At 45.2% G+C, this 9,454-nt stretch overlaps 1 long non-coding RNA gene across 1 annotated transcript; it reads right to left on the minus strand.

The window, feature by feature from the left end:
• Positions 1–1,367: 1,367 nt before the first annotated feature.
• Positions 1,368–8,540, minus strand: LOC121141234. Its single transcript, XR_005878091.1, has 3 exons — positions 8,383–8,540; positions 3,710–3,788; positions 1,368–1,494 (listed from the first exon to the last, which is right to left on the minus strand). It is a non-coding gene; the product is annotated as an uncharacterized LOC121141234 (long non-coding RNA).
• Positions 8,541–9,454: the final 914 nt, after the last annotated feature.

Raw genomic sequence — 9,454 nt, forward strand, 5'->3', positions numbered from 1 at the left:
GTGCTCATAAAAGAGAAGTGATGGTACAGCTTGTAGAGCAGTGCACCACCCACCAAGGAACACAGAATAGACAGGGGGCCAGGGAGGATCAGAAACCATGCCCTACCTTAAGCACCATCGGGAGCTGCTGTTTGGTCTACTCTTGAGGAATTGGTGAGAATGTCTTGGACTTTGGTTAAATGGGTTGTAGTCTGGGGGTCAGACCGCTTGAACTGAAATCCCAACTTAGGCAAACCCTGGGGCTTTGCCATGTTCTAGTAATGAACAGTTCTACTTTACTGTCACCACAGCCTTCTGAAGCCATGTCATACTTATCAGTACCATACAGAAGAGACAACTGAGGGACTGAGACCCTTGCCAAGGACCACACTGCCATCCAGCTGAAGAAACAAGATTTGAATACAAGGAGAATATACTTTTGTTTATTCCCATAACTAGTACTGTGTGAACCTGAACCCCTTTTCCTTACCATGCTTCAGTGCTTCAGTGCTGCATTTAAAATTACTCAGCACAACAGGGCAGTTGCACATAGGAACAACACAGCTGCTGTGACAGCATGCACAAGACCTGTGCAAGCAAAAGCCAGATATAATTCCAGCATAGAGAAGAGAAATGGATATGAAATCCCACCCCTAGGTAAGGAACTCTTGTAATTGATAGCTTCTAGGAGAGGGAGCATAGGTTTTCCTTAAGGTTATAGCCCTGTAGGTTGGTCATCTCTGATGGATGGCCATGTGTCCAAGAGTATAAGGACAGCACAAATTGCACTTGATGTGTTTAAAAAAACAGAGGACAAAGTTGGGTGGGTAGGGAAGTGGAGTGTAGATCCAGGAGGAGTAGAGGAGGGTAAATATGATCAAAACACATTATACAAAATTCTCAAGGAACTAATAAAAGAGGAACCCAAAGATGTATAGGCTTAGCCCAAAAGCATTTATTTGCTCACAGAAGCCTTACTCTCCAGTTGCTGCCTGGGAAAGGAAGACACGAGAGTTAGGATAAGAATAGCTAGATCTCTTTGGATTTCAACCTTTGTGGGATCTCCTCATGAGCTCTCTCTAACTTTATGGCTATGGAACAAACAGATTTCTCACATCTCATCTCCTGACTCCCTGGGGACATGTCCACAGAGTGAGAAGATTTTTCGATACTTAGCCTTAGAAAGCATGTCATGTTACCTCTATCAAATTGTGTTGGCTGAGACACTTGCCAAGATGCTCCCCAGTTCAGGAGTTGGGGGTCTAAAACGAGTATTTACGGAGGGAATGTTCTCACCACACAATACAAGAGGGAGCAGACACTGATGCTCTTATTTGGAGATAGGCCATCTGCAGCAAACATTCCCAATGTTCTAAGAATGGAGCTAAGTGCCTTACAGTCATCACACATCATCCTCACCAAACTCACCCCAAAGTCTGTTCTAGAAGGCACTGCAATCCCATCCTGCAGAAGGCGGAAGAGTGGTGAATATTCAACTTCCTCTGGTCTTGTTGCCTGTGAGTAGAGGATCTAGAATGAGCCCCACGGGTGTTTGGCCATGAAGCCACCCCTGGGAGCCAACTCATTTGATGGCAACCATAGAGACAGCTTCATGGCATGGTGATAGATTGTGGGAGTATTGACATCTGCCTGTGGGGCATCACCTTGGTAACTTCTTAGTAACTGTGTGGCCTCAGGCAAAGCTTTATTTCTCTGAGCTGTGATGTCTCTGGAGTAACCCAGGTGCGTGCCTGAAGAGATGATTCAAGACAAGGCAGGTAAGGTGCTTTGTATGCTGTCTGGAAGCTAGTGAGGACTCCATAAATGTCAACTGATGTTTTTTCTAAAAGCAGCCTGAGAAAGGTGTTTTCAAAAGACAAATCTGTAACTACAACCAAAAGTACAAGTCACACACCTTCAAGAACAGTTAATGCTTTTCATCCATTGATGTTGTCACACACATCTGTGTCAGGACACTGTGACAAGCTGGGGGCTCTCACTGGCCTGGAAAATCACACCTCCTTTCCCTCTCTCTCAGATAAACAAGCAGGTGGTGGATCTGCCTCCAAGAGCTCCACTGTCCTTCCCTGGAGGGGGCCTCAGGTGACTCAGCTAAGAGGGCACTCAGTGACTCATCAGGCACCAAGGACTGATTAAACGCCTTCAGATCTTGGGAAAGGAATAAACACCCAAGATACCCAACATTCTCTACCATTTCCAGACCCCAGAGACTCCTCAGACAGGAGACCATCGATTAGATAATTAACTGAGCTTCCATAAGAACAGAGGTGTTAGTCATTTGGTACACACATCTCCAGTGTCAGTATGAAGCACTGTCAACTCCCTAGTGAAGAAACAACCTTGTGGCTAGTCCCCTTCCTCACCCATCCCAAGGTTTTCCAAATCACCCAGAGTAAATAAGTTCCCATTAATGTCCCAGACACAGATTGCTTCCAAGAGGTGGCAACCTGGCTATGATTCCCTACAGACCCATCAAACTCAGCATAGACGTCCACCATGGACTTGTCTTCCCACATCCCATCAGGACTCTCTATGAAGTTTTCCATGGAGTGCCCACAGGATCCCTAGGATCCTGCCCTGCACCAGCAGGTGGTTTATCAGAACTTCTGCGTCAACCACTCACATCTCCTTCTTCTAGAGATCTCCCGGAGAGCAGCCCAACAGCTCTTGAATCCATCTCTAAAATCCTCTGCAGCTCTTGCCACCAGCCCTAGGAACTCTGGGGAAGGGACCAGAAGCCCTGATGTTCTCTGTAGGCTCTTCAGTGACTCCAGATGAGGACTACACTCATCAGTATAGTTCTCAAACCTTGACTTCACCACTACTCATCTTTTATAGGTTGAGTTGTATCTGTCCAACTCTCACACCAGGGCCCCAACCCCAGCACCTCAAAACATAGCTGTATTTAGAGACAGACACTTTAAAGGACACAACTAATTCAAAGTAAGGCCACTTGGATGGGCTCTCATCCAAGATAACCAGTACCTTTTAAAAAAAAGAGGGACATAGCCACATACAGAAAGATCATGTGAAGACAAAGAATGGAATACAGACACCTATAAGCAAGAAGAAAAATCTCAAAAGAAGCTACGCATGTCTACATCTTTATCCTGAACTTTTAGCTTTTAGAACAGTGATGGTCAACCTTCCTAATGCTGCAAACCTTTAATACAGTTCCCTATGCTGTGGTGACACCCAACCATACAGTTATTTTGTTGCTATTTCACAGCTGTAATTTTGCTACTGTTATGAACCACAGTGTAAATATCTGATATGGGACCTCCAAGGGGAGGTCACAGCCCACAGGCTTAGAATCACTGTACTGGAGTCATGAGAAAATACATAGGTTTTTTCTGACAGGTTGTGCACACCCCACATCTACCCTAAAGATGTGAGCCCTGGAATACACTCCCCTCTGAGAACCAAGTCTGCCTCCACTTCCCTAAGGATTTAATATTTCTCAAATTTCTTCATCCTGTTAGCTACTTCCTCAAGAAAGCCACCTCTCGCCTTTGTCTTCTAGCATCCACGGTGGTTTGAATGAAATGTACCCCAGAGACTCATATACCAGAGATCTTTGTCCCCACATGGTGGCACTGTTGTGGGGGTTTAGGTGGCACATCCTTGCTGAAGGAATCATGTCACTGTAGGCAGGTTTTGAGATACAAAGGCTCACACCACTTCAGTTCACTCTGAGCTGTGTGCTTACATTTGAAGATATGAGTTCTCAGATTCCATCTCCTGCTGCCCATGCTTCCCTTCTGCCTTGCCTCCCCACTGTAAGAACTCTGCAAGACAAAATAGGTTATTTCTTCTATAAGTTGTCTCCGTCATAGTGTTTTATCACAGCAAAACAAAGATAACTACTATAGCATCTCTACCTATTTCCTTTCTCACAACTCCATATTTCAACTCCCTGTTGACCCACCCAGATAAGTCTGAAAATAGAGAATGGAAACCATGTCTATCATCTACACATGTGCTTTGAACAGTGACCATAAGCTATATGGTTTTCAATAAATCCTCCTACATGATGGAAGGACAATGTGTAAGTAAAAAGCCACAAATAATTTCCAGTTTTGGTGAGGGATTTTGGGGGTCTGGTGGTTGGTTGGGTTTTGGTATGCTTTTGTTTTTCGAGAAAGGGTCTGCTGTATCCCAAGCTCTTGTAGATTCTCCCATCCAATTAGTGGCCAGTGCCAATCCTGTTTAGTTTCCAAGATTAGGTTAGATCCTGTGTGTTCAAGGTAGTATGGCCATAGATCTGAAACTTTCTATGTGGTGTGGCCAAAGATAATTCTGAACTTCTGATCGAGCCTCCTTCACATCCTAAGTGTTGGGACCACAAGCATTTACCACCACACCAATTTTATGAGGTGCTGAGGATGGGACACAAGGCTTCATATATTCTAAGCAGGAGCCTACCAACTGGGCTACATCCCCAGCCCATTTAGTACTGTTTAAAGTTACTAAGTAGCTTATAGAGATACTAAGGCAGTCTTCATCAGGGGAACCTCAGTTTCCAAGGCAAAAAGTATTCTCTGATAAATCTGTGTTCTGCCAGTCACACACTGGCCTTTAAGAGATATCTATGGGGCATAAGTAGGTGACTAACACAGATTCAGTTCAAGCACCAGGGCCACATGTGTCATATAATCCCATGGTGAGCAACAGCTACACTGAGAAACTGAACTCTAGAAATCCTGATATTTCTGTGGGAGGCAAGGCAATGCCTGACCACCACTACAAGACGTGTTGCATGGTTCTTGCTCTCTCTAGGCAGACTGAGGCACTACAACATATACCCATTCTGGTCTTGACCTAAAGAAGATATGTGTACACCTGTGCTTTAGGAGGATCACCCAGGTTCGTCTTGTGGAGCTTTGAAGAACCTCACTCTCAAGTCTCTGGTTCTAACCTTCCCCTGTGAGGTACTGACATTGATGGCATTTCATCTATAAAAAGCAAACCTGATTTCTGTGAATAAAGACCTGTCTACTTATAGAAAAAAACCACTTGATGTTAGTGCCATCCAGACCTAGGGTGATAGCCCATATGCAAACAGATTTCTTCCACCAGCCCTCTTGCATGTTTGGTTTTGTCATCATCTAGGACATGTGTTGAATATGTTTGCTCATTGGCCAGTTCCTGTCCACACCCCATATAACAATAGAATGAGGGACCCAATGAGGAAAAAGATTTTGTTCATTTCATTCCATGTTGTTTCTCTGGAGTCCACTGCCAGAATAGATGCTCAATGTGAATATGCTGACCAAACAGAAAATGAATAAAGGAGTGAATGAATGAATGCATATTCTCTCCTTCTTTCCCACAGAGAAAAAAAAAGACCAGTACCTATTCTTATCTTTACTTTAGTGATTCTCTTAAGCCCACAAGCAAGGAATGCTCTCTGATACCTTTTATCCCTTGTCTTTGTCTACAGACGACTTCCATTCTACAAGACACCCAACCTCAGCACCTTATCTACTTATGGATGTTGTTCCAAGACCCACAAATCTCTTCAGGGTCAAGACAATTTTACTCACACGCTTAGAGCCAGCTGTGACTCTGTTAATTCCAAAACTGTAGGAGCAAAGTTTTCAGGGGCCAAGAGCCAGAAGCCAAGAACTTGGCTATGATGGAGCTGGGAACATCAACAGTCTATTAGCAATTGCTACTGTGGGGCAGGTAGGGAGAAGAAGACATGGAGTCCTCAAGACTCAGCTAGCAGAAAGGTGGCAGGCATCAGACAGCTTGAGGTATGTTCTCCTGGATGGCTCCTTCAGGTGCCAGCCCAGGAAAGCCTTTCAGACTTCTGGAGCCTCACCTATGACTGGGTGCCTCCTTATGGGGCTGGCTTGAGAGGCAGCATGGAAGTACAGAATCGGGGAAGGGGGAACAGATTGCGGTGAGCAGTGTGAGCTGGGATAGGATCCTCTACCACCCATCACTTGTCACTTGAAGAATTCCGAACTCATCTCACACTTTGTTATTGTTTGGTGAGAGAGATTATGAAATATAAAAAAAATGCAAGGGAGTAACCCGATCCCTATGAGGAGGGGAAAGAAACTTGGGTGTGGTGCAACCTCGTAGCCTTTTGTTAACATCTTAAACTTTGGAAATTATTCCAGCTGTCTGTGGTAGCTCACGTCTACAGTCAGGAGACTGAAACAGGATGACTGATGCACATCTAAGAACAGCCTGGGCTAGGGTGTAGCACTGCGTCTAAAGAAAAGAGGAGCTGTGAGAAGAGGAGAGGAGAGGAAAGGACTTGAAAGGGCAAAAAGGGAAAAGGAAATTGTTCTGCGGCCACAGTTCCCCACATCTCCACCATCTGAGCCTTGGGTGTGACTGGGTGACTGGCTGGCCTAGAGCCTCCCAGGGGCTAATGGCATTTTTCTTTATTTGGTGACCACCACCCTACGGAAGCTCTGAAGTTCCGTGGATGGCATTCCTTATCCTAACTCTGCCTCTAAGCTACTACCCTTGGCCAAGGCAGCCTCTTTCTATGCTTCAGTTTCCCCTTCTCCATATTCATGAAGGTAGCTAGCTCTAGCTTGCTCTCTCTCTCTCTCTCTCTCTCTCTCTCTCTCTCTCTCTCTCTGTGTGTGTGTGTGTGTGTGTGTCTGTCTGTCTGTCTGTCTCTCTCTGTGTGTCTCTGTCTCTGTCTCTCTCTCTCTGTCCTTGAAGTACCATGTTTCCCCTATTTGCTGCAGGTGACTTCTCCCATGATTTCTCCTTCCTCATCTTTCCCTCCTGAACCCTAAGCAGCCCTTTAGCTCTTCCATATGACACCACAGAAGCCACCCTGAGAGAGAGTTACCACTTTATTGTCATTTGTTTGATGACTAGCCTCTTATCCACAGCAAATATTAGAGTCATGGCTGGTCTTGGCTTCAGGTTGGCCACTCAATAGCTGTGTGACCTAGACAGAGTTGTTGAAATTCTCTGACCTTCACTGTCCCCACCTGAAAAGTGATATTATAAAACACCTCATAGGGTTAGTGGTAAGAATAAAATGCATACAAACCCTTTAGCACCATGCCAGCTCACCGTATGTGTGCAGTTACTCTAATTGGCATTGCCATTGACTCTAATAGTTTTGTGTCTTGAGAAACCACACTTGAGGTTCATTACTCTTCAGTTCAAGGAGCTTGGAAAATACAACCCTTGGGGCTATTGATGGCACCAAAGAGATACAACACTCACAGGTTCACACAGCTGCTCTCCAATGTCTCTAGACAGAAGAGAAACAAAGGGAAGGAGGAAGGACCAGAAGGTGTACCAGCCAGGATAGATCTAATCTTGACCATGGCCTCCAAAAAAAGGGGCTAATACATTGAAATGGCCAGTATACGTGGGAGGTTCTGCGGAGGGTACCTAAGACTCTCAGGCATACCCTCCCTGGGAACCTCATGACAAATGTGCAAAGTCATCTTTTGTCTCCCTTTCCCAGTCAGCAACTAAGAATCCAACTGAATCTCAGGGCCTCACGATCAGAGGAGACAGTCCAGGTTCAAACCTCACCCAAAAGGATAGATGGGGAAAGAAGGGAGCTTGCTCAGTCACTGAAAGCACAGGCCCCCATGGTGGGGCAGGAAAAGCAAGCCATGAAAACGTCCTGCTTTATTTATGGAAAATTAATTCAGCATGCAACTTCATTATATTGCCATTTCTCGAAACATTAAGTTCCGTCAAGGCTGTGAATGTCTGGGAAGCTACAAAATGTCCTTTTTTGAAAACCTCCTGTTATCTGTAAACATCCCAATTTCAGGCCAACCTAGATTTCCTTTTCCCTTCCCTTAACGTGTGGACTTTTACATTTAGAAAGTTCCAAGGGCCGATGTGTCTTAAAAATGTTTTCCAACAGCCTGTGGGCCCCGGGGAAAGCAGTGTTCACTTTAATCATTCGGTGAATTAACTGCCCCTCCCCTTTTTGGCTTTAAATACATGGCTACAGAAGATTTATAGTCTGCAGTCCTAGAAATGGTGGAGCAGTGTATTTCTCTTGTCGGACATCGCTCTCTAGTGGTCAAGCCTCCACATGAAAAATAGAGTAACCTAAAGCACCTGTAGGAACTCTTTCACTCCCTCACTGGCTGACACACCCAGTCAGCCAGCTTCCTGCCTGCTCATTTAAAAAAAAAAAACCCACCACTTAAGGGTCTATTGTATGCCAAGCAACAAGGATTCAAGATGCCTCCTCTAGCAACTAGTGATTGGCTTGCTGATGCTTATTCTGAGAGTCTGAGGGAAATGGTCCAAATCTCAACTCCCAGCTCTGCCCCTTAGAGCATGAAGACTCTGGAGAGATCACAGATGTCAATTTTTCTTGCTGGGCTTATTTTCTTGCCCCAGGGTTGGTCATGTCAGTTTTCCCACCTCCAAAGGATATGGTCTTCCAGGACTTCATTCTGGTTTCACAGCCAGCCCTAAGGAGCATCCTTGGGAGAAAGCAAAGTTCAGATCATGGTTCCAAAGACCTTGGCTTTGAGTTCTGGTTTTGACAGTAACCGACTTAGCTATAACTGCTTAGCTATTCTTAGTGCCTTTCTTTCTGGCTGTGAGATGAGCATGGTTCCTGACTTCCACACAATCACTCAAGTTCACAGACTGTGATGTAAGGGGTATTCCCAGCGGAGCTCACAAACATAATCACCTGACCCCTTCCCTTACTGAGACAGTGATCTGAAACAGTTAACAAGCTGCTTAGGGGAGTCCAATGCACAGTGACCTCCAAGCACAAGCCTGCTGGTCTAGATTGCAGCTCGACAAGCTTGGCTGTACTGAAAGGCATTATGGTTCCAGAGAATCAGAAGTTCAAAGTCACAAGGACATCTGTTCCACTATATTCATAACATCATTATTTGTAATAGCCAGAACCTGGAAACAACCTAGATGCCCCTCAACTGAAGAGTGGCTAGAGAAAATGTGGTACATTTGCCCAATGGAGTACTACTCAGCGGGGGAAAAAAAACCAATGGAATCTTGAAATTTGCAGGCAAATGGATGGCACTATAAGAAACCATCCTGAGTGAGGTAACCAGTCACAAAAAGAGAAACATGGTATGTATTCATTCATATATGGATTTTAGACATGAATCAGGGGAGTGCCAGCATACAATTCCATGGCCAGAGAGTCTGGGGAAAAGAACCTCCATCCATGACTGATGGAAGCAGAGGCAGACATCCATAGCTAAACACTAAACTGAACTCCTGGAATCCAGTGACAGAGAGGGAGGACTGATAAGTAAAGAGGTCAAGACCAGGCTGGTGAAACCCACAGAAACAGCTGACCTGAACAAGGGGGAGCTCTTTGACCCCAGCCTGATGCCTGAGAGGACAGCGTGGGACTGATCCAGATCCCCTGAATGTGGGTGTCAGTGAGGAGGGCTAGGCAATCTATGGAGCCTTGGGTAGTATATCAGTATTTATCCCTGGCATACTAATGGAT

The sequence above is a fragment of the Mesocricetus auratus genome, unplaced genomic scaffold (genome assembly GCF_017639785.1).
Source record: "Mesocricetus auratus isolate SY011 unplaced genomic scaffold, BCM_Maur_2.0 Super-Scaffold_100007, whole genome shotgun sequence".
Taxonomy (NCBI): Eukaryota; Metazoa; Chordata; class Mammalia; order Rodentia; family Cricetidae; genus Mesocricetus; species Mesocricetus auratus.